Consider the following 22621-nt stretch of genomic DNA (forward strand, 5'->3'; position numbering starts at 1 on the left):
ACCACAGATTAAGATAATACTCAGAGAAATCCAGGATTTTCCAGGTGCAATATTGGCAGAATAGACGAAATGCATTTCATCTTTATGAAAAAATTATAGTTTGAAAATACTATAAAACCTCTCAATATCAATCACTCATTCATTGATACAATGTGTATGTGTGTGTGTGTGTGTGTGTGTGTGTGCTAAGCTGCTTCAGTTGTGTCCAAATCTGTGCGATCCCTATGGCCTGTATCCTGGCAGGCTCCTCTGTCCACGGGATTCTCAGGCAAGAATACTGGAGTGGGCTGCCATGCCTCCGACACACATCCTCTAGGCGATCTTCCTGACCCAGGGATGAAACCTGCATCTCTTAGGTCTCCTGCATTGGCAGGTGGGTTCTTTATCATTAGCGCCACCTGAGAAGCCTATTACGGTGAGTATTTATTTATTCATTGTCTGCAAGGTGCCAGGCACTGTTCTAGGCACTGCAGAGCCAGCAGAGAACAGAACAATAGCACAATTCACCACCTGATGGAAGCTATTCCTCTGTAAGGAATAAGAAAGGCTTGGCCAGGGGCGTGAGGGGACTGTGCTGTCTTCCATGGATCAAGTAGAATGCAACGTCATGATCAAACTCCCAGCCAAGCTGATGTTCCTCAGTGTGACATAATTGGCGTCAGAAGCCTAGAATAGCTTCAAGTCTAGGGTTGATGGCTTTCCCAAGGGCTCAGTGGTAATGCATCTGTCTGCAATACAGGAGATGAGGAGATGTGGGAGATATGGGTTTGATCCCTGAGTCGGGAAGATGCCCTAGAGGAGGAAAGGGCAACCCACTCCAGTGTTCTTGCCTGGGAAATCTCATGGTCAGAGGAGCCTGGTGGGCTACAGTCCAAGGGGTCTCAGAGTCAGACACGACTGAGCAACTGAGCACATCCACCTAAGGTTGACGGTCCAACTACAATTCCCACAAAGCCTCTGAGCCGAGATGTGCAAAAGATAGCACCATCCTGCACATCCCTTCCAATCTTGGATGCCGGTTTCTTCCTCCAAATGAATTTTCCTTCCTCAAAGTGGCACCGCCGAAGTGCACTGAGAGGTGGGAAGGAGTTAATACGCTCCACTGAGAACCACTTCCCACCGCAGAGGAAACCATCTGTGGTAGGCTGAGCAAGGGCCCCTCAAACGTCCACGGCCTGATCTCCAGAACCTGTGAACCTCTCCCCTTACAGGGAAAAAGGGACTCTGCAGATGGGAGTAAATTAAGGGTCTGGAGACTAGGGGAGCTTAGCTTGAGCATGCAGTGGGTCCAAGGCCCCTTTATGACAAGGGTCCTTATAAGAGGAAGGCAAGAATGTTGAGCCATTAAGAGATTATAAGAACAGAAGAGGTTGGAGTAAGTCAAGGAAGGAGCTATGAGCCAAAAAATGCAGGCTGTCTCTAGAAGTTAAAAAGGCAAAAAAAGAGATTCTCCCTGGAGCCTCAGGAACGCGCCAGACTTGCTGGCACCTTGATTTTAACTCGGTGAGACTGATTTAGACTTCTGACCTCCAAAACTAGAAGATAACAAATTTGTGTCGTTTTAAACGTGGAAAAACAGTTTGAAAAAGAACAGATACATGTATATGTATAACAGAATCACTTGCTGTACCAACTACAAACAACACAATATCAGTAATCAACTATTCTTCAATATAAAATAAAAAGTTAAAAAACTTTATGTTGTTTTAAACCCCTAAATTTGTAGCAACTTGTTTCAACAGCGATAGACATGGATGCATCATTAAAATATGCCTTAAAACTGTGTGTCTGACTTCTTAATTCTTTCAGAAAGCAGGAAGTGTAGCCCCTTTCCAAAAGTCCTCTGGGAAAGCAACACAATTGGAGAACTCCTTAAGGTAGGATTAGTATTCTCAATTTATCAACAAGGAAACCGAGGCATCATTTCCCAGGCAGTGGCATGGCCTTGGGAAGGCACTTGACACCCTGGCTCAGCTGGACTTGGAAATCTTTGAGCAAAGCCAGAAGTCACTGGAAATAAAGGCTAGTGGAGCCGACCAGGTCATTTTGCTGAGTTAAACGGCTTTTGATCTATGATGAAGTGTAATTATAATGATTATAATCTCGTTAGCTTCCTATCCTTGTGGGGCTCATCAGGCAGCTTCTGAAGAAATTTTGCGAAAATCTTTGCAGCCACGGAAACTATGTGGGAACAAACGTCTCCTCTTCCCGGGGTTGGTGGGTGGGGCTATTTTGAAGAAACATCTATTTACCATGGACACCCTAAGTACATCCTCTTCTAAAAGAAACATTTGGAAAGATGAGATGGAGTCTTATATTGAAAAAAAATAAGCAAGGAGATTTTAGAAATTTTAAGATTCTATCTAGACACTTTCATCACAAGCCCCATCTCTGTGATTCAAATATTTTCCACAAACTGGTTAACAACAACAGCAAAAATTCCAATTCAATATCAAGTTAATTTTTGTTTCCTTGTCTATAGTTTTGGGAATCTACTTCCTTTCCCACCTCCACCTCCGAATTGAAAGAAATGGTTAATATCAATAGCTCTTGCTACTTCTATTTATTCATAGCTCTTGACTATCTCTAGTTCATTTAGTTTTCTGTGCCTTTTTTTATTCAGTTTGTATTTACTGAGCACCTACTAAGAGCCAGGCACTGTTGTGGGTGTTAAAGACACAGTGATGAAAATACAGGCGAGGTTTGTAGATGTTGTGGCTGCATTAATACTGCCAGGTATGGCTGTTTCATTGCATGGATGGACCATGTTTTATTTATCCCTTCATTAACTGTAGGATGCTAGGGTTGTTTCATCTTCTGGCTGCTGTGACTTGTGCCTTCTTGTACAAATATTCATGGACAGGTGTTCGTTTGAACACCTGTTTTCTATTCTTTCGGGCATACATACCTGAGAGGAACTGCCAGGTCCCCTAGTAACTCCGTATTTACCTTCTCGAGGAACTGCCAGGCACAAAGGGTCACCTGCTGTATCTTAGGGAATGTCCAGAACAGGCGAATCCACAGACGCCTGCTATATCTTAGGGAATGTCCAGAACAGGCAAATTCCACAGACGCAAAAAGCAGATCATTGGTTGTCAGGGACCGGGAGGGAGAAAATGGGAAAGACTGCTTGGTGGGTACAGAACGTGCTTCCAGGGTGCTAAGACTGTTTTGGAACTAGATGGTGATGGTGGCACATTGTCAAGGCACTAAAAGCCACTGAACCGCCCCTTCACAATGGTAAAAGTGGTGAATTTTATGTTATGTGTCTTCACCACAATTAAAAAAGAGTAGTTGAATAAGAACATGGAGGTGGATGGAGGTTGGCTCCTGGATAGGGCGTCAGGCAAGGTCCACCTCGGGGGGAGCCTGGGAAGAAGTGAAGGAGGGGCGGGCAGTGTGGACAGGCCAGGGCCACAGGCACCACGGGCTGCTGTCTGTCTCTGTGGTTCTCAGCCCGGGGTGGCTCTGCTCACAGGGGGCATTTGGCAAAGTCCAGGGGCATCTTTAGTTGTTACCACTCAGGAGGGAGGTGCCACTGGCTCCTGGTGAGTAGAGGTCCAGGCAGCTGCTAATCACCCTACAATGCACAGCACCGCGCCCCGGATGGCCTGCCCCGGATGACAACACTGCCCCAGCTGAGAGGTCCCGGTCCAACCCCTTTGGACCGAGCCTTAAGGGCTGGTGAAAGGAAGCCGCTTCCATGGAGCACAAGGTGAGGTGCTGCCGCCTCGCAGCTCTCTAGCTGTGACCCTGGTTTTAACCTGCCCGCCTACAGCAGAAAAGAGACTGGCACCCTCTTGTGTATGCTAAATCGCTCCAGTCGTGTCCGGCTCTTTGCAACCCCATGGACTGTGGCCCACCAGGCTCCTCTGTCCCTGGGATTCTCCAGGCAGGAACACTGGAGTGGGTCGTCATTTCCTAGTCCAGGGATCAAACCCAAGCCTCTTACGTCTCCTGTGCTGGCACGGGCAGGCAGGTTCTTTCCCACTGGTGCCACCTGGGAAACCCAACACCCTCCCGCCACTGACTGTGGGAGGACTGGTTCACCTGTAAGGTGGTCAGCGTGCTTCCTAAGCATGTCCTTCCACACAGACCCGGCACTGGGCAGAGGCATTTGCATTAGTAAATTTTAGACTCTGTGCGTTGTGGGGAGAGGGTGGGCACTGGGGGAAATACCACGAGACCGAGGATACGCTTTGTGCATCCTTTCTGCTCAGTCAGGTCTGACTCTTTGTGACCCCATGGACTGTAGCCCGCCAGGCTCCCCTGTGCATGGAATTCTCCAGGCAAGAATACCGGAGTGGGTTGCCATTTCCCTCTCCAGGGGATCTTCCCAACTCAGGGATCAAACCCACATCTCTTGTGTCTCCTGCATTGACAGCTGTATTCGTTACCACTGAGCCACCTGGAAAGCCGTACTTTTCTTTAGCTGCAAACCTATGGAATGACCTCCATAAACGCTATGTTTGTCCCTCTTAAGATGGAACTCTTTCCAGCCTCTATGCTTTCTCCTGGGTGACACCAACTGCACACTCTACCCCAGAATCCCGGCAGGAAGTGGCCAGCAGCCGCTGGAGGAGCCTCGCAGGCCTGACTTGTTGTCAACAGGAGGAGCCTAATCTTTCTTGGACTAACCCTGGAGGAGCTTTCCATGCAAAGCTTCAGCACCACAATGAGATATTTACTGTCTTTATCGGCGAGATCAAACCCACACACAGATGTCACATTTCTCAAATTCCGTCAGTAGATCAGACAAGCCATCTCTGGGAAGAGGACATTCCAGCCGGCAAGTTCAGAGCGCCTGGCTTCGAGGGCCGTTCCCTTCCTATTTTCTGTCGTGCACCCTGAGCCTCTGTTGTCTCTGCAATGCTGATAAATCAATCCATCAAAAAATTTCCTCAGTGAAACTCAATCAAGAAAGGTCATGTCAGCGGGAGAGGAACAGATTAAATTAGCATCAAATTAGACATGGAAAGTGAGTTCTGTCAAAATCATCGCAGCGCTCAGCACAATTAGAATATGTTAATTATGCATTTCATTAAGGTGGATGTGAGCTGAAATGTCACTGGGGTAGGCATCCGAAAAGGGAAGATTGCCAGGCACAACTTTCTCTAGACAATGTGTGACACCTTCATTAACGTCAAGAAGCGCGAGTCTGCCTTGACTTTTTCTGCAAAGGATGAAACCGTTAACTGTTTGCTGGCTTCTCTCCTGGGCTCAGGGTCCCTGTCCCTGGAGGGCCCCGGCCGCACCCCCAGAGCCTGGCTTCCTCCCAGCACAGCCCCAGGGGCTGCTGCCTGTGCCCGGTGGGCACTGGCGAGGGAGGCGGGTTTTAATGAACTGCCTGGAAGCTGGCGGGGATCAGCCACCGCCTTAGGGGCGGCAGGGCGCTGAGAAGGGGGAGAGGAGGGAAGTGAGGGCCGAGGGTGGCGGAGGCGGCTAGTCCACACCGGGAGGGAAGGGGCTTCAGGTTTACACGCGTGCGCTCGGCACGCTCTGATTTGGTGAGTTATGTTGCAGACCAGTCTCTGAGTCGCGGGAACCAGGGGGCTCTTTCCTGAGCCGAGTCGCCCCTGGTGAGGCAGCTTTGTGGACCCTGGTGAGGAGCTCGCAGGAGCGAGGGGTTTCCACGCGTGCAGCCTGCCTAGGGCGCACGCTTCCCGGAGCTTCTCGGCTGGAGGCGCGCCGTCTGCCTGCCTTACTCCTCTGATGTTACTTCCCCTCGCAGCCCCCCTCCTCATAACCTCCGAGAGCTGTTTCGGGGTCCCGCCAGCCATGGGAGTTCCCCATCATCCCTGGAGGGTGCTCTGCCCGCCTCCCCTCCCCTCCACGCTGCTTCTCTGTGGGGAACGCTCACCTTCCACCTGTCTGCCGTGTGCCCTACGTCTTAACACCCACAAAACACACACCCCCCCTTGCTGCATCACACCTCTGGAGTGGGACACGAAGCTTCACACAGGTTTCCTCGCTCACCTCTGGGTCACCAGGCTTCCGGAGCATTTGCGGAGCCCACCGCCAGGGGAGGAAAGCCACCGCCTGCCTTTTCTGGGCGCCTGGGCCTCCCCAGGCTCCGTGCTGGGTGAGGGCAACCTGCCGCCCCAGGCTGCCTGAGACGCAGGGCTCGCCTGGGACGTGGTAGCCTCGCTGCTAAAGCCGCGGTCTCCAAGATGGGCAGGGACAAGCTGGGCACCTTAGTAAAGGCTGCCCAGGGATTATCTCATTTATTTTTAAATGTATTTTGTTTTGCATAACAGTTTTAGACTTGAGAAAACTACAGAGACCCTAATCCAGAGGGTCCCCATGGGCCTGCCCCCAGTTTATGCTGTTCGTAGTCTCTTACATCACTGAGTACATCTGTCACAACTCCTGAGCCAGTGTGGATACACTGTTATTAACGAAACCCGTCCTTGATTCTGTGTGGGCTTCCCAGGTGGCTCAGCGGTAAAGAATTCACCTGCCGGTGCAGGAGACGTGTTTCGATCCCTAGGTCAGGAGGATTCCATGGAGGAGGAAATGGTAACCCATGCCAGCTTTCTTGCCTGGAGAATCCCACGGACAGAGGAGCCTGGCAGGCTACGGGGTCACAAAAGCGCTGGACACGACCGAGCAACTAAACAACAGCAACGATACTTGGTTCGCATTTCCTTTGTTTCCCCCCAGCGTCCTTTTCCTGCTCCACCCAGGACCCTGTGTCACATGTACTCCTCATGGTGCCAGAGGCTCCTCTTGGCTCTGACAGTTTCTCAGACTTTCCTTCCGCTTGATGACTTGACATCCAAGAGTCCAAGTTGGGTGTCCTCTATGATCTCTTTTAATCCTCATGCAGATCTAAGGGGCAGAAACTATGGTCCCGTTTCACAGATGGAGTTGTTGAAGTTTAGGACCAAGATGATAACCAGTAAAGGGATGCAGGAGAAGGTGTTTCCACTGGGGACCAATGGTTCCTTAATCACATCAGTAACAATAATTAGTGCTTGCTGTGTTCCAAGTACCCTGCTAAGAAGCACATACATATCATATCACTTAATCCTCTTGACTGCCCTATGTTATGGGGACTAAAGTTATGACCATTTTATACATAAGAAGGTTGCTTCCCCGGTGGCTCAGAGGGTAAAGCATCTGCCTGCAATGCCGGAGCCCTGGGTCGGGAAGCTTCCCTGGAGGAGGAAATGGCAACCCACTCCAGTATTCTTGCCTGCAGAATCCCATGGACAGAGGAGCCTGGTGGGCTACAGTCCACGGGGTCGCAGAGTGTCGGACACGACTGAGTGACTGCACTCACTTTTACTCTAGATAAGAAAACCGAGGCCCGGGATGTTTTCCTGCGTGTCTCCCTTAGATCTGCATTAGGTGAGTTTTTTTGGCCTGAGGGCACTCTGTACCTCCTTGGACGCACCAGTCAGTTTCTGCAGCTTGTACCCAGATAACTAAAGTAACAGCAGAAGTCGCTTGGCCGTGTCCGACTCTTTGCAACCCCATGGACTACACAGTCCAGGGACCTCCAGGCCAGAATACTGGAGTGGGTATCCTTTCCCTTCTCCAGGGGATCTTCCCAACCCAGGGATCAAACCCAGGTCTCCCACACTGCAGATAACTAACACACTCAAATGGTTGTTCTTCTCACAGTGCATCACAGTCACTGGTTAAATTGTCCATCACTCCCCTCCGCCTCCAGGTGATAAGTTCTACTATTTTGCCTTTTTTTTTTTAATCTCTATTTCTTGGTACATATATTAACAAATATATCTTAAATATAATTGAAGTATAATCTACAAAAATATTGAATGACTGTGTTGTACCGAAACCAATATAATGTTATAAATCAACTATACCTTCATAAAGAAAAAAAGAAACAAGCAGATTATGGAATTTTTTAAAAAATTTTCTTGGAGTATAGTTGATTTACAATGTACATGTGTTAGCTTCTGCTATACAGCAAAGTGAATAAGCTACAAATATACATATATCCACTCTTTTAGATTCTTTTCCTATATAGGTCATTACAGAGTATTGAAAAGAGTTCCCTGTGTTATTCTAATCCCTGATTATAGAATTTTACCATGACTTAAGTGATGGAATTCCAGTTGAGCTATTTCAAATCCTGAAAGATGATGCTGTGAAAGTGCTGCACTCAATATGCCAGCAAATTTGGAAAACTCAGCAGTGGCCACAGGACTGGAAAAGGTCCGTTTTCATTCCAATCCCAAAGAAAGGCAATGCCAAAGAATGCTCAAACTACCACACAATTGCACTCATCTCACACACTAGTAAAGTAATGCTCAAAATTCTCCAAGCCAGGCTTCAGCAATACGTGAACCGTGAACTTCCTGATGTGCAAGCTGGTTTTAGAAAAGGCAGAGGAACCAGAGATCAAATTGCCAACATCTGCTGGATCATGGAAAAAGCAAGAGAGTTCCAGAAAAACATCTATTTCTGCTTTCTTGACTATGCCAAAGCCTTTGACTGTGTGCATCACAATAAACTGTGGAAAATTCTGAAAGAGATGGGAATACCAGACCACCTGATCTGCCTCTTGAGAAATCTGTATGCAGGTCAGGAAGCAACAGTTAGAACTGGACATGGAACAACAGACTGGTTCCAAATAGGAAAAGGAGTACGTCAAGGCTGTATATTGTCACCCTGTTTATTTAACTTATATGCAAAGTACATCATGAGAAATGCTGGACTGGAAGAAACACAAGCTGGAATCAAGACTGCCGGGAGAAATATCAATAACCTTAGATATGCAGATGACACCACCCTTATGGCAGAAAGTGAAGAGGAACTAAAAAGCCTCTAGATGAAAGTGAAAGAGGAGAGTAAAAAAGTTGGCTTAAAGCTCAACATTCAGAAAACGAAGATTGTGGCATCTGGTCCCATCACTTCATGGGAAATAGATGGGGAAACAGTGGAAACAGTGTCAGACTTTATTTTTTGGGGCTCCAAAATCACTACAGATGGTGACTGCAGCCACGAAATTAAAAGACGTTTACCCCTTGGAAGGAAAGTTATGACCAACCTAAATAGCATATTCAAAAGCAGAGACATTACTTTGCCAACAAAGGTTCGTCTAGTCAAGGCTATGGTTTTTCCTGTGGTCATGTATGGATGTGAGAGCTGGACTGTGAAGAAGGCTGAGCACCGAAGAATTGATGCTTTTGAACTGTGGTGTTGGAGAAGATTCTTGAGCGTCCCTTGGACTGCAAGGAGATCCAACCAGTCCATTCTGAAGGAGATCGGCCCTGGGTGTTCATTGGAAGGAATGATGCTAAAGCTGAAACTCCAGTACTTTGGCCACCTGATGCGAAGAGTTGACTCAGTGGAAAAGACTCTGATGCTGGGAGGGATTGGGGGCAGGAGGAGAAGGGGACGACAGAGGATGAGATGGCTGGATGGCATCACTGACTCAATGGAGGTGAGTCTGGGTGAACTCCAGGAGTTGGTGAAGGACAGGGAGGCCTGGCATGCTGCGATTCATGGGGTCGCAAAGAGTCAGACACGACTGAGCGACTGAGCTGAACTGAAGTTCTATTCTTTTGCGGTGGGAGAGAAAGCATAGGTGGGTCAGTGGTAAAGAACTTGCCTGCCAACGCAAGAGATGAAAGAGACGTGGGTTTGATCCTTGGGTTGGGAAGATCCCTTGGAGTAGCAACTGGCAACCCACTCCAGTATTCTTGTCTAGAAAATTCCATGGACAGAGGAGCCTGGCGGCCTACAGAGGTCGCAGGAGTCAGACGTGAATGAGCACAATGAGAAAGCAAAGGTTTATAACTTTGCTTCTAGCCTTTCTCAATAGGGCTGTTTTACCTTGTGTTAGATTAACAGTACGCAGTAATGCACATCAAACACAGCCAGCTGGAACTCATTTCCTCTAACGCTGAATGTAAACACGACACACACAACGCTGCTGCTGTTTTTCTTACGCAAACACTTCCAGGGCGTTATTCTGTGAGTTTCCTTGATTTTCTCTTTTTCCTTTTCCTCTTCATTTCTTCTCTCTCTTTCTCATTCTTTCACTCTCTATTAAAAACAATCAATGATCAACTCCTGGTTTTTCGATGGAACCCATAAGGCAATCACTTTTTATCCAAATTCTTTCAGGGATTTGCACAGTGGAAGATAACCTTAGTCCCAGCTGTAACGACAGAGTAGATGGGATAATCAACTCGGTGGTAAGTTGGCTTTAGGTAAGCCTGTTTTCCCCTCAGTACTGTGAGAACACCCTTCCTTATTGCATGCACGAATTGAGAGAATACAGGGGGAAAAATGCAAAACCTGGTGTCCAGCACATAACAAATCCCCAGTAAATGGCAGTGGTGATGATGGGTAGGACATTGCTGCTGATGATAATAGGGGCTGTGAATTGGTTTCTATGCAGTACCCAGAAGCGTGGGAGGCAGCCTAGAGTCCTATTTTGAAAATATTGCATCAGCATAAATATCTCAATTTACAGGGAGAAGAGAAGCCACTGGCTACCGGTGCCCATTTTAAATTTTGCAAGAGAACAACGAAACACACGGGGCCCTGGGTCCCTCTGGCAGAAACACTCCAAAGCTGCGAGGTTCTGGAGTGAGGCGTGCCACGCGCCCGAGTCCCAAGGGAATTCCAAGGAACCTGTCAAGGGAAGTGAGGAGTGCGCACGAGTCCAGGTTGGGCTATTAATGCCTGGCTCTCCAAACTGTCTCATTTTCTGAGCTTCATTTAATTTTTAGGATCACCCGGGGCCCAGCCTGTTAGAAAAGGAAGGATAGTGGAAATTACTCATGAGCTGGCTCCGATTTGATGGAGCCGACCACCTTCGCTCGTGGCGAGAACTCCTGGAAAGGGAGGGCTGGGGAGAGGGCCGCCTGGGTGCAGAGCTTCCTCCCAGCCCACCCTGCCTTCTAGCTTCCTTGTCAGCGCTGCCATTGATATTAAAATCAAGGGGTTGGCATACAGCTCCTGGTAGCATTGGCAGAATTCCAGGCCGGCTCTAATGAGCCTCACCTGGGCTAATTACATTTTTTACAAACCCCGCTGGAGAGGTGAGAGTTGCCAATTGGTCGTCCAGAGTGATAGTGTCTGGGATTTCTGAGCCCTGAGATTTCTTTCTGTCTCTGGCAGTCGGAGCCGCCGAGGGCCAGAAAGTGGCCTGGGGAAGTCTGGCTACTTGTGGGCATCTGGCAGGACCCTGATTGTCCTGCAAAGAAAGGGAGACTGCGAAGTTCGGAGGTGAGCCTCAGTCTCATCCTCCAATGATAGGCTCACTTACCTTCCTGTTATAAATTTGGGCTCCCAGGCCTCACCCTAGACCTCTGGAATCAGAATCTGCATTTTAAACAGAATCCTTGGGTGCAGTGTGTGCACCATGAAGTTTGAGAAACACTGATACAGATTTTCTTCATAATATGTTCCTTAACACCGCAACCTCCAATAGAGACAAAAATTTCCTAGAATTACAGAGCATAAGGCGCTTCCCAGGTGGTTCCGCAGTAAAGCATCCACCTGCCAGTGTAGGAAACGCACGTTGGATCCCTGGGTCTGGCAGATCCCCTGGAGAAGGAACTGGCAACCCACTCCAGTATTCTTTCCTGGGAAATCCCACGGACAGAGGAAGCTGGTGGGCTACAGTCCACGGGGTCACAAAGAGTTGGAGTGAGTGACTAAAGAACGGAGCATAAAGGACTTCCAGAGCTGAGGGTCGGGGTTCCCCTTCCACTATTTGTCAGCTGTATGACTTGGGCTAGGGATTTAACCTCCTTGAGCCTCAGTTTCCTTATCAGTAAAAATGCATGTACGTTTAGTCCCCGTAACACAGGGAGAGCGTGAGGCTCAAGTGCCTTTCACCACAATGCAGCTTCACAGACAGAGCGCACCCAAGCTGGATGAGATCACAGAGGACTTCTCGGAAGAGGCGGGCTCTAAGTAAGGACTTAGCAGCTGCTTGGGGCGGTTCCCAGGAGCCCACCAGCACGGTGTCTCCCACACCCTCCCTGGTGAGTCTGTTGGTCTCCCAAACAACTAACGTAGTCGGGGGCAGTGACGGTGGCCCACTCATTGCACAAGGTGGGAAAATCTGAAAAGTCAGCTTGATTTTCCCCAGCCTTCCTGTGCCGGCTGCTTTCCCCTCACCAGTCATCAGTATTCACTGCCTCGGGGGAGAGATGATTGCACCAAAAATACAGGGAAAGAAATTTGAGTTTAACAAATGTAGGGTTTGCAAAAAGCATGATTCCAGAGACAACTTAGCGAAAAGACAAGACGTGATTAAAGAGCAAGTCTTCCCTGCTGGACTCGACTAGACAAACATGCGGAGCTGGAGAGGGGCAGGGAGAGCTGAAGCGGTGCTGCGGAGTCCAAGGCTGCTCGGTGTCCCCGAGAAAGGGGTGGGTGATAGCAATCCCGAGGGTCTTGAATAGACGCAGGAGAAGCAGTCACGTGACCCTCTTCCCGGGAGGCCACAGTTCCCCATAAATGCCCTGGGCTCCACTGTAGCTTGGGGGGAACAGCAGCAAAGTGATTGAGAGGGTCTCTAGCCGAGGGGTCGAGGGTGCCCCCAGGGCCTGCTTCGTGGGCATTGGAGCTGCTCACTCACATAGGGCCCTGTGCTTGGTTGAATGCTTGGCTGTTGCTGCCTTGAAATTCCTAATCATTTTGAACAAGGAGCCCGCGTCTTCATCTTGCACTGGGCCCTGCAGAACACACCCCGAGTCCCAGCGTGACGGGGTCACACGCGAGCTCCAGGCGGCTCAGGGGGACCGGAAGGCACTTAGACAGCTTGCGGCCACCACTGCCTCCTCCGGGAGGGACGAAGCTCCCCTGCTGCCTCGGGTTAGTTGCGTATCCTCTGGAGAGCAGTGGGAGCCCTGACGTTTCCGCCAGGAAGAACAGGGGCTTGAAACAGACGCTGAGTTCAGGCGAAAAGCGGGAGAGAAGGCGGCATCTCTCCCGCACCTGCGTGTGTGCCCTGTCTGAGGGTTTGCCCGCTACACTTTTCCCCTGGCGTGTTCGGTGGCTAAGCCGAGCTTAGTTCCACTTTCTGCTCTCCCCTGCCGGCGATGAGAGCCGGGCTTGGAGCCCGGCCCCCTACACCCAGGCACTGGGCCGCCTGCTCACGCTTGCCCAATGGGCTCGGTTGGTGCTTCCACCACCAGAGCTCGCCTGGCTCTTGCCCACCTTGATGGGCAAGACACTGCCCTGACCTCACAGACCCTGGCGCCAACTGGAGGCGGGCTTGGCAGAGGATCTGGGACAGGGTTTCTCGCCCTCGGCACGGGGGCGTTTGGCGCCGGATGGGTCTTTGTTGGGGGCCTGTCTGTAGGATGGGGGAAGCATTCCTTGCCTCCACCCCGCCCCGCCCAAATGCCAGGGGCACCCCCTCCATACGGACAAACAAGAAGCTCCTTCAGGCTTTGCCAGTGGTTCCCTCGGGGGCAAAACCACCTCTGTGGTTTCAATCCATTGTGGCCAGTTACTGCAAGGTGACCTGGGACAGGTTCTCCATCCGTGAAGGGCCTGAAGGAGACCTTTTAGAAAAGGAGATCGTGAATTTGTTGACTTGTCATCCTCGTGGTGAGGGTTCAAGGAGCTGCCACAGGGGGCCTCCTGGTGAAGGCTGGCGTGCCTCACAGGGGTCTCTCTCGGCCTCTGCCAAGCCCAGGTCACAGATGAGGAACACTGAGGCTGCGGGGATGACGGCTCTCCACCAACCCAGGGCCGATGCCCCTTCTACAGTATGTAAAAAATTACAAAAATGGCCCCTGCGCTCGGAAATTACGAATGTCCTAAAAACGTTTGTATGACCGGGGAAGCTGGCTACGGGCCAGGCACCACGGGAACAGTGTTGCAGGATGACATGGGCCTCACGTGGCGGGCGTCCTCGCTTTACAGGTGCGGAAACGGGGCTCCAGGGAGGTGGCCTGGCTTTCCCAGGACCGCACCTGAAGCTCCGTGAGTGGAGCCGAGCGCCTGTGCCTCAGCAGGCGCAGCACTGAGGGAGCGTGTCCAAACGCGAAACACGTGTGTGTGTTCGCACAGCGCACTCAGTCGCCCCTGTCGTGTCCGACTCTTTGTGACCCCATGGATGGTAGCCTGCCACAGTCCCCTGTCCTTGGGGTTCTCCAGGCAAGAATACTGAGGCGGTTGCCATGCCCTCCTCCAGGGGATCTTCCCAAGCCAGGGATCAAACCTGTGTCTCCTGTGGCTCCTATACTGGCAGGTGGGTTCATAACAACTGGAGCCCCCTGGGAAACCAAAGAAGTCATAGTACACACACACAATGGAATATTACTCAGCTGTAAAAAAGAAGGAAATGATGTCACTTGCTGTAACGTGGGTGGACCTAGAGATTGTCATTCTAAGTGAAGTCAGACAGGGAGAGACAGACGTCATATGGGATGACTGACGTGTGGAATTTTAATAAGTGATACTAATGAACTTATTTAGAAAACAGACTCACAGACTTTGAAAACAAACTTCTGGTTACCGAAGGGGAAAGGTGGTGGGGGGAGGGATAAATGAGGGTTTGGGGGATTAGCATACACACACTATCGTATACGGAATAGATAATCAGCAAGGACATACTGTATTACAGGGACCTCCACTCGGTATTCTGTGATAAGTGAAATGCAAAAAGACTCTGAGAAAGAGCAGATGTTTGTGTATGTATAACTCAATCACTTTGCTGTACGCCTGAAACTAACACATCATTGCAAACCAACGCTGCTCCAATATAAAACAGAAATTTAAAAAAATGCAGTGGCTCGTGCTGGAGTCATGCATTACCCGCCCCGTGTCTGCTTCTGCAAAGTCCTATTACTTATTTATTAATTTTCTTTTAGTGGATATACTTTTTTGGCTTAAATATTTCAAGAGGCGTTTTACAGCACTTCTCCAAACCGAAAAGCAGTTTTAGCAGCCACCCATGGAAGAGAGAAATGGGTTTTTCACATTGGGAGTCAATGTTGTTAATTATCTTTGGTAATCCAAACAAGATTCGGATCTGGGCTGGGCGTGGTTGTTCAGCCTCTTGTATGCACTAAACGTTCGATCCGTTGGGCTGGCTCACTCAGCATCCACTCACAGCCATTTTCCCTGCGTGTCCCCTCCTGTGGGGGCTGAAGAGCTGAACACTTGCTATGCCCTTTGCTGCGTGGTGTGGTCATGCAACGATGCTCCGCCCGCGAGGGGTATGAAGGAACAGAGTCTTTCCCTGATTAAAAAGACAAAACCTTGCCAGATGTTCTTTCAACGTGTCCCTCTGTGACGGTGAGTTTCACATGTTGACTTGGCTGAGCTCTGCGTGCTCAGTTGCTCAGTCATGGCTGACTCTTTGCAGCTCCGTGGACTGTAGCCCGCCAGGCTCCTCTGTCCATGAGCTTCTCCAGGCAAGAACACCGGAGTGGCTTGCCATGCCCTCCTCCAGGGGATCTTCCCCACCTAGGGGTCGAACCAGGTCTTCCGCATTGCAGGTGGATTCTTTACTGATTGAGCCACCGGAGAAGCCCAAGAACATTGGAGTGGGTAGCCTATCCCTTGTCTAGGGGAACTTGCTGACCCAGGGATTGAACTGGGGTCTCCTGCATTGCAGGCGGATTCTTTACCAGCTGAGCTTCCAGGGAAACCTTCAATCAAACACTTCCCTAGGTATTTTGTAGATGTGATTGACATCCACAGCCAGTTGACTTTAAGTAAGGACAGTATCCTCTGTAATGTGGGTGGGCCTCATCCAACCAGTGGAGGGTCTTAAGAGTAAAACCCAGGCTTCTGTGAGGACCAAGACATTCCACCTGTGGCCTGGAAGCCTTGGCTGCTGCTGCAGAGTTTCCAGCCTACTGCCCTGGCCTACAAATTTCAGACTCGGTCAGCCAGGCCCACAGCTGTGTAAGCCAGTTCCCTGAAGAAAAATCCTCCTGACCTCTCTGTCTCTCTCTCAAGTCTCACTGGCTTGCTCCTCTGGTAGAATCCTGACTGATACATTGTTCTCTTCCTTTTCGCAAAGGAAGTGTGAGCTGTGGACAGGTGCCCGGCATCTTGCTGCTGCATAAGTGACGAGCGTGGGACGGGGCCCTGAGGTCAAGCCGGATGGGGCGGCGGGGATGGGGAGGACTCGGGTCTGGGTGGCCTGGCCGCGTTCACCTGTCCGCCGAGACAGCTACCTCTGGGCATCTTCCTATCGCTGAAGTCAGAACGCGTCTTCTCAATGATCACATCTCACAATTCATCAACAGGGTTGTCCGGCTTGTGCTACGTTGTGTCTTTTCCTCCTGGAGGCACCCACTAATGGCACAGTTTATCACCGGTGGGGTCTCAGGTTTACTAAATTAGAGTAACTGCAAACCCAGTGCTGACTTGATTTAAGGTTTTATATATTTTGGAGTGTCCAGTATGTGAGTGCGGTATTTCCCTGAGCTGGATGCTATGAGATAACCGGTCTTGGAAGGCATTGAGCAAGACCTTCCAATAAAGACATTAGAGGAGAAAGAACACCTTTCTCCTCTGATGTCTTTACTTTTTTTATTCTTTAATTAATTTTTAGTTGGAGAATAATTGCTTTACAAAGTCATGTTGGTTCCTGACGTACAACAAGGCGACTTAGCGAGAAGCACATATATACACACACATCTACATCTACATCTACATGTATATATATCCGCCCCTCTTGAGCCTCCCCGATCCAGGACGTCACGGATCGCCTAGCTGAGCTCCTTGTGGTACACAGCCTCTCCCCACTAGCCGTCTATTTTACACACGGCAGGGTCCTCTAGCGTCTTTTCTCCTGCAGTTCGGCCACCGTGTAACAAGGTGGTTGCAGGCTCAACCTTTCATTTCTTCATGAAGGTTTCTTTTAAAACAAACCAAATGTTCCACATGCTTGCATTTTACCTGAAGAGACAATCAAAGCTTTCCCAAATCCTGTCCCTTCTCACCCCGCAGAATCCACTCCCCAAGCTTTAATGCAGGTTGAAATGAGCTTTTTTTTTTAACTGATGAAAATATTACAGGAATTTAAAACCAAACCCATTAATATCCTGATTAGACACCCCATGTTAATTGCGGATTCTTTCAGGTGACAGAACAGGTCACCGTCTGGGCGTCATGCAAAAGCGGTTTCATAAGGGCTGCCTCGAGGAGCTGCTGTTTGTGGCTGAAACTTTTCCCGCCTGGCAAGCAAGGCTGGGGAGTGACTTTCCTGTCTCAGCTTGCAAGGAGGAACAGCAGGTGCTGAGTGCTGCCTCTGAGGAGGGGAGCCAGATTGGAAAAAGGGAACCTTGGGGCCCATTTATTTATTTTTTTTTCCTTTTTAAACACGCTTCCTTGAAAACTTGGTACAGACTTTCCTCTTTTCCTCCTGACGCTTCCAAGAAAGGATGATTGAGATGATTCTGCCACACACAAGGAAATGACTCCAGGAAATTTTTCTAACAGGAGACATTTCTGGGATTTCCATCAGTGAATCTCTACCTCCTTCCATGGGTCTCAGGCAGGGGACAAAATCAGACACCTACAAGGTCCACAGAGGGAAAGGCTGAGTGGGGACTGTGGCAAATGAGCCCTGGTTCTGTTTTTTTTATTTACTTATTTTTGGCTGTGCTGGGTGTTCGCTGCCACATGGGCGTTTTCTCCAGCTGTGGCAGGGAGCTCCGGGTGTAATGCACAGGCTTCTCCTTGCCGCGGCCTCTCTTGTTGTGGAGCACGGGCTTAGCTGCTCTGCAGCATGAGGGATCCTCCCGATTCAGGGATGGAACCCGTGCCTCCTGCATTGGCAGGAGGTTTCTTTACCACTGAGCCACCAGGGAAGCCCCAAACCCTGATCCTGTTTTAAGGTACTAAGACAGAAGGAGCCTTTGCCTGCTGCCCGAGCTCTGTATTTCAGGCGTATCCAGACTCTCATCACCTCCACGGCTGACATCCTAGTCCGACACAGTGGTGGATCTCCGACTCTAGGCTCCAAGGCACTAGGGACTAGCCCCAGGGACTCTGGCGCATCAGAATCATATGTGTGCCTGCTCAGTCTCTCAGTCATGTCCGACTCTTTGTGACCCCATGGACTGCAGCCCACCAGGCTCTTCTGTCTATGGAATTTACAGGCAAGAATACCAGAGTGGGTTGCCAGTTCCTTCTCCAGGGGATCTTCCCGACCCAGGGATGGAACCTGAATCTCTTGTGTCTCCTGTATTGGCAGGTGGATTCTTCACCACCACGCCACCTGGGAAGCACTATCAGAATCATATCAAAGGCTTGTTGGAACATAAGGCACTGGGCCCCAGCCTCAGGGTTTCTGACTCAGCAAGTCTCTGCTGAGGCCAAGAGTTTGCTTTTGAACAAGTTTCCAGGTACCACTGATGCTGCTTGTGTGAGGACCACTCTGAGAACCACAAGCCCCAAGCACCGCCATCACTTGCCTGGGCTGTGCAAAGCCTCCTAACGGCCCCCTGCTTAGACGGTATCTTCCCGGGGGAGTCCTGGGTCTCCATGGCCCCGCTGTGCTGCCCACACCTCCTGTCTCCCTGCAGGTCCCAGGAAGAGATGCAGGTGCCCCAGCCGTGACTGCTTTCCTGGCATAATCCTCCCCGGTGTCCATGCGATGACTTACGTCTTTGGTCGGCCTCTCCCTGGTTAGTTACTATCTTCTAGTCCAGCTGCCCCATTAACTTTTCTCCATCATACTGCTTTATCGTTAGGTCCCTGAATAGACATTGTTAAAAAAACAAACAAAAAGCCTTTAAACGACTTCCCTAAGAATAGGGAATTGCTTTTTCTCTACCTGTTGTCTTCTTACATTTCTGCACAAATGCTCATGTATCTGGAATCTCCATGGACGCTTGGTAATTCTGTCCACGGGGAAATGAGTTATGATGCAACTCATGACAAGTTGGGCAGAGACATTGCTCCCTCTCACATGGTTTGCCAGAAATGCTGGCATCTTTTCTTCTGAGCTGTTGAGGCTTGAGAACTTCATCCCTTGTAAAGTAAAGCCAGGCACAGTGTGGGAAAGGATTGAGAAGGAGCCCTACGTTCTACAGATGAATCCCAGACAGATGTCAGATAAACATATTTAAATAAACTGAATGTCACTTTTCTCTTTAATCTCTGGTTTCAGAGGAGCTGAAACTTTCTGGACCTTATCAGTGTGCTGTCACCTCTGATTGCTGTCATATTCCATGCACTTAAAAAAAAAGTGTCAAGAGGATGGGAGTGCAAAAGGGAGAAAATAGAAAGGATTATATGTTCAAGTGAAAATAAAATATGCAATCTCCACCAGGCATTTCGGTCAACAGGACTTAGGAGTGACTGTTGGTACGGAAGAAATAGCCCTGGCTTTCTCAAGACAGCTGGATCGTATCACACTCTCAGGGGACTCTCAGGATTCACTAACTATATTCCTGTTCTTTCCCCTCACTCTGGCAGTTGAGGAGTTTTCATTGTTGTCACTCAACTTAAAAGTGATGTGTTACATCGCTTTTATGTATAAAAGGCCTGTGTATCACCACACATGGCTGCAAGGAAGCTGGTGAAATCTGAATTCAATTTGAGTTTGAGATTGTGCAGCGGTTGTGCAAGTTGAAGCGATGGGGGAGCTGGGTGACGAGCACATGTGGCTTCTCTTGACATTTCTTCCTGCTTCCTGTGGGATTTAGAATTATTTCAAAGTAAAAAAAAAAATGCATGAAACTCTAAATATAAATTGTTGTTGTTTAGTCTCTCAGTCGTGTCCAACTCTTTTCAACCCCATGGACTCTAGCCTGCCAGGCTCCTCTGTCCATGGGATTCCCCGGGCAAGAACACTGGAGTAGGTTGCCGATTCCTCCTCCAGGGGGTCTTCCCGACCCACGGATCAAACCCGTGTCTCCTGCGTTGGCAGGTGGACTCTTCATCACTGAGTCACCTGGGAAACCCTAAATATCTAGACAAAAAGTGTCGACTGTGGCTGACAAATTTATTCTGTGAAGGGCCAGAATATAAATAACAGATAGTTTAGGTTTCACAGACCATATGAGCTCTGTTGCTACTGCTCCGCCCTCTGCCACTGTACCATAAAATTAGCCAAAGATAATATGTAAATGGATGAACATGTCCGTTCAACAAAACTTTATTAACAAAGACAGGAAGTGGACTGGATTTGGCCTGGGGGCTTTGGTTTGTCAACTGCTCCCCGCCCCCCGCCCCTGCCCCAATCTAGAATTTGGGTCCTAAACACTAAGGGCTAATAACATGTTAATCATACACACTCACAGCTTCCTCCTTTCTCTCTCCTTCCCTCCCTTCCTTCTCCCCTGCCTCCTTTTTCCTTCCTTCCTTCCTACTCTATGCTTTAATTTCCCTTCAGTGAACATTGATTACTTAAGTTGTTAAAAAGTAAGGTTCTTGATGGTTTTGATGATTTGCTGGCTTCTTTTCAGAGAAGATTTGGAAAACCACCTGGACCATCTTACGGAGTTCAGCGCCTCTTCCTCTTTTCTCCCCGGAACCGTTCTCTCTGTGATTAGTCCAGATGCTGTCTGAGTTGATGACTGATCCCAGTGTGGGCTATCTGGCTAATACCTCCAGCGCGGTTACACCGGTCAGCCGTGCCAGGAAATGCCAGTCACGAGATGAAACCGATACGGACCATCAGAGGGGGAGAGGGAGGGCGCGGAGCCTTCCGGAGTTAAATTTGGCCATAAATGGTTTTCAGCGCTAGATCACAGAAATGCAGACCTTGGGTCTGTGAGTAACCACCGCCCCCATATTTCCTGCCTGGTAGGGAGCAGAAGAGAAGAAGGGCTCTTTTATTCTTTTATTTTTACTTGAAGTTCGTTTTGCAATTAACAAGGTGCAACTGAGGTGCTTCCTGGCGTTCTGAGCTGGAGAGCAGGGATTCAGACTTGGCGTGCTGGATGGCTGCCCGAAGCCCGCTCGAGACAAAACAGTCTCGACAGACAGTTGTCTCTCCGGTTTTTAAAGTTCAACAGGAAAGGAGACAGAAGTTGAAGTTCTTTGGCAAATACATTCTGGTGATGAGAAACATTCCTGTTTTAAATTAAGCTTAAAAATCCTTCTGATGGCAATAGTCAGACCTTGAATTTATGGTAAAACCTGATTTTCCATAGAGATGAGGCTTTCCTGGGTGCTAATTCTTGGCTGAAGTCCCGAGGCTTAACATTTTATAGAAATTATCAATAGTAGTGTACTTAATCGCTAATTCAGCTAACTATTCTTACCCTGCCTCTGATGGATGTAACGTGTCTAAGGTATTTATCAACCTGACTAGGCTTATGGCTTTGAAGTATGTAATTTTCTTTATTGATATTCCAACTCTAGCCACAAAAAGATTTAAGGTGACTTATAAAGGGAATAAATAATAAAAAAGGTGAAAAAAGGAGAAAGGGAATATCTTAATGATAAGAATTAAAATGGCTTCCAACACAAGAGAAGACTCTATACATGGACATCACCAGATGGTCAACACTGAAATCAGATTGATTATATTCTTTGCAGCCAAAGATGGAGAAGCTCTATATAGTCAGCAAAAACAAGACCAGGAGCTGGCTGTGGCTCAGACCATGAACTCCTTATTGCCAAATTCAGACTTAAATTGAAGAAAGTAGGGAAAACCACTAGACCATTCAGGTATGACCCAAATCAAACCCCTTATGATTATACAGTGGAAGTGAGAAATAGATTTAAGGGCCTAGATCTGATAGATAGAGTGCCTGATGAACTATGGACTGAGGTTTGTGACATTGTACAGGAGACAGGGATCAAGACCATCCCCATGGAAAAGAAATGCAAAAAAGCAAAATGGCTGTCTGGGGAGGCCTTACAAATAGCTGTGAAAAGAAGAGAAGGGAAAAGCAAAGGAGAAAAGGAAAGATATAAGCATCTGAATGCAGAGTTCCAAAGAATAGCAAGAAGAGATAAGAAAGCCTTCTTCAGCGATCAATGCAAAGAAATAGAGGAAAACAACAGAATGGGAAAGACTAGAGATCTCTTCAAGAAAATCAGAGATACCAAGGGAACATTTCATGCAAAGATGGGCTCGATAAAGGACAGAAATGGTATGGACCTAACAGAAGCAGAAGATGTTAAGAAGAGATGGCAAGAATACACAGAAGAACTGTACAAAAAAGATCTTCGCGACCCAGATAATCACGATGGTGTGATCACCGACCTAGAGCCAGACATCCTGGAATGTGAAGTCAAGTGGGCTTTAGAAAGCATCACTATGAACAAAGCTAGTGGAGGTGATGGAATTCCAGTTGAGCTATTCCAAATCCTGAAAGATGATGCTGTGAAAGTGCTGCACTCAATATGCCAGCAAATTTGGAAAACTCAGCAGTGGCCACAGGACTGGAAAGGGTCAGTTTTCATTCCAATCCCAAAGAAAGGCAATGCCAAAGAATGCTCAAACTACCGCACAATTGCACTCATCTCACACGCTAGTAAAGTAATGCTCAAAATTCTCCAAGCCAGGCTTCAGCAATATGTGAACTGTGAACTTCCTGATGTTCAAGCTGGTTTTAGAAAAGGCAGAGGAACCAGAGATCAAATTGCCAACATCCGCTGGATCATGGAAAAAGCAAGAGAGTTCCAGAAAAACATCTATTTCTGCTTTATTGACTATGCCAAAGCCTTTGACTGTGTGCATCACAATAAA

General features: G+C 48.7%; 1 protein-coding gene across 2 annotated transcripts in view; it reads right to left on the reverse strand.

The window, feature by feature from the left end:
- The window catches only part of TSHZ2 (teashirt zinc finger homeobox 2), a 489244-nt gene that overhangs the window by 110024 nt on the left and 356599 nt on the right, over positions 1-22621 (reverse strand). The gene's annotated exons all lie outside the window — the stretch shown is intronic.

The sequence above is a fragment of the Bos mutus genome, chromosome 13 (assembly GCF_027580195.1).
Source record: "Bos mutus isolate GX-2022 chromosome 13, NWIPB_WYAK_1.1, whole genome shotgun sequence".
In the NCBI taxonomy this organism is placed as follows: Eukaryota; Metazoa; Chordata; class Mammalia; order Artiodactyla; family Bovidae; genus Bos; species Bos mutus.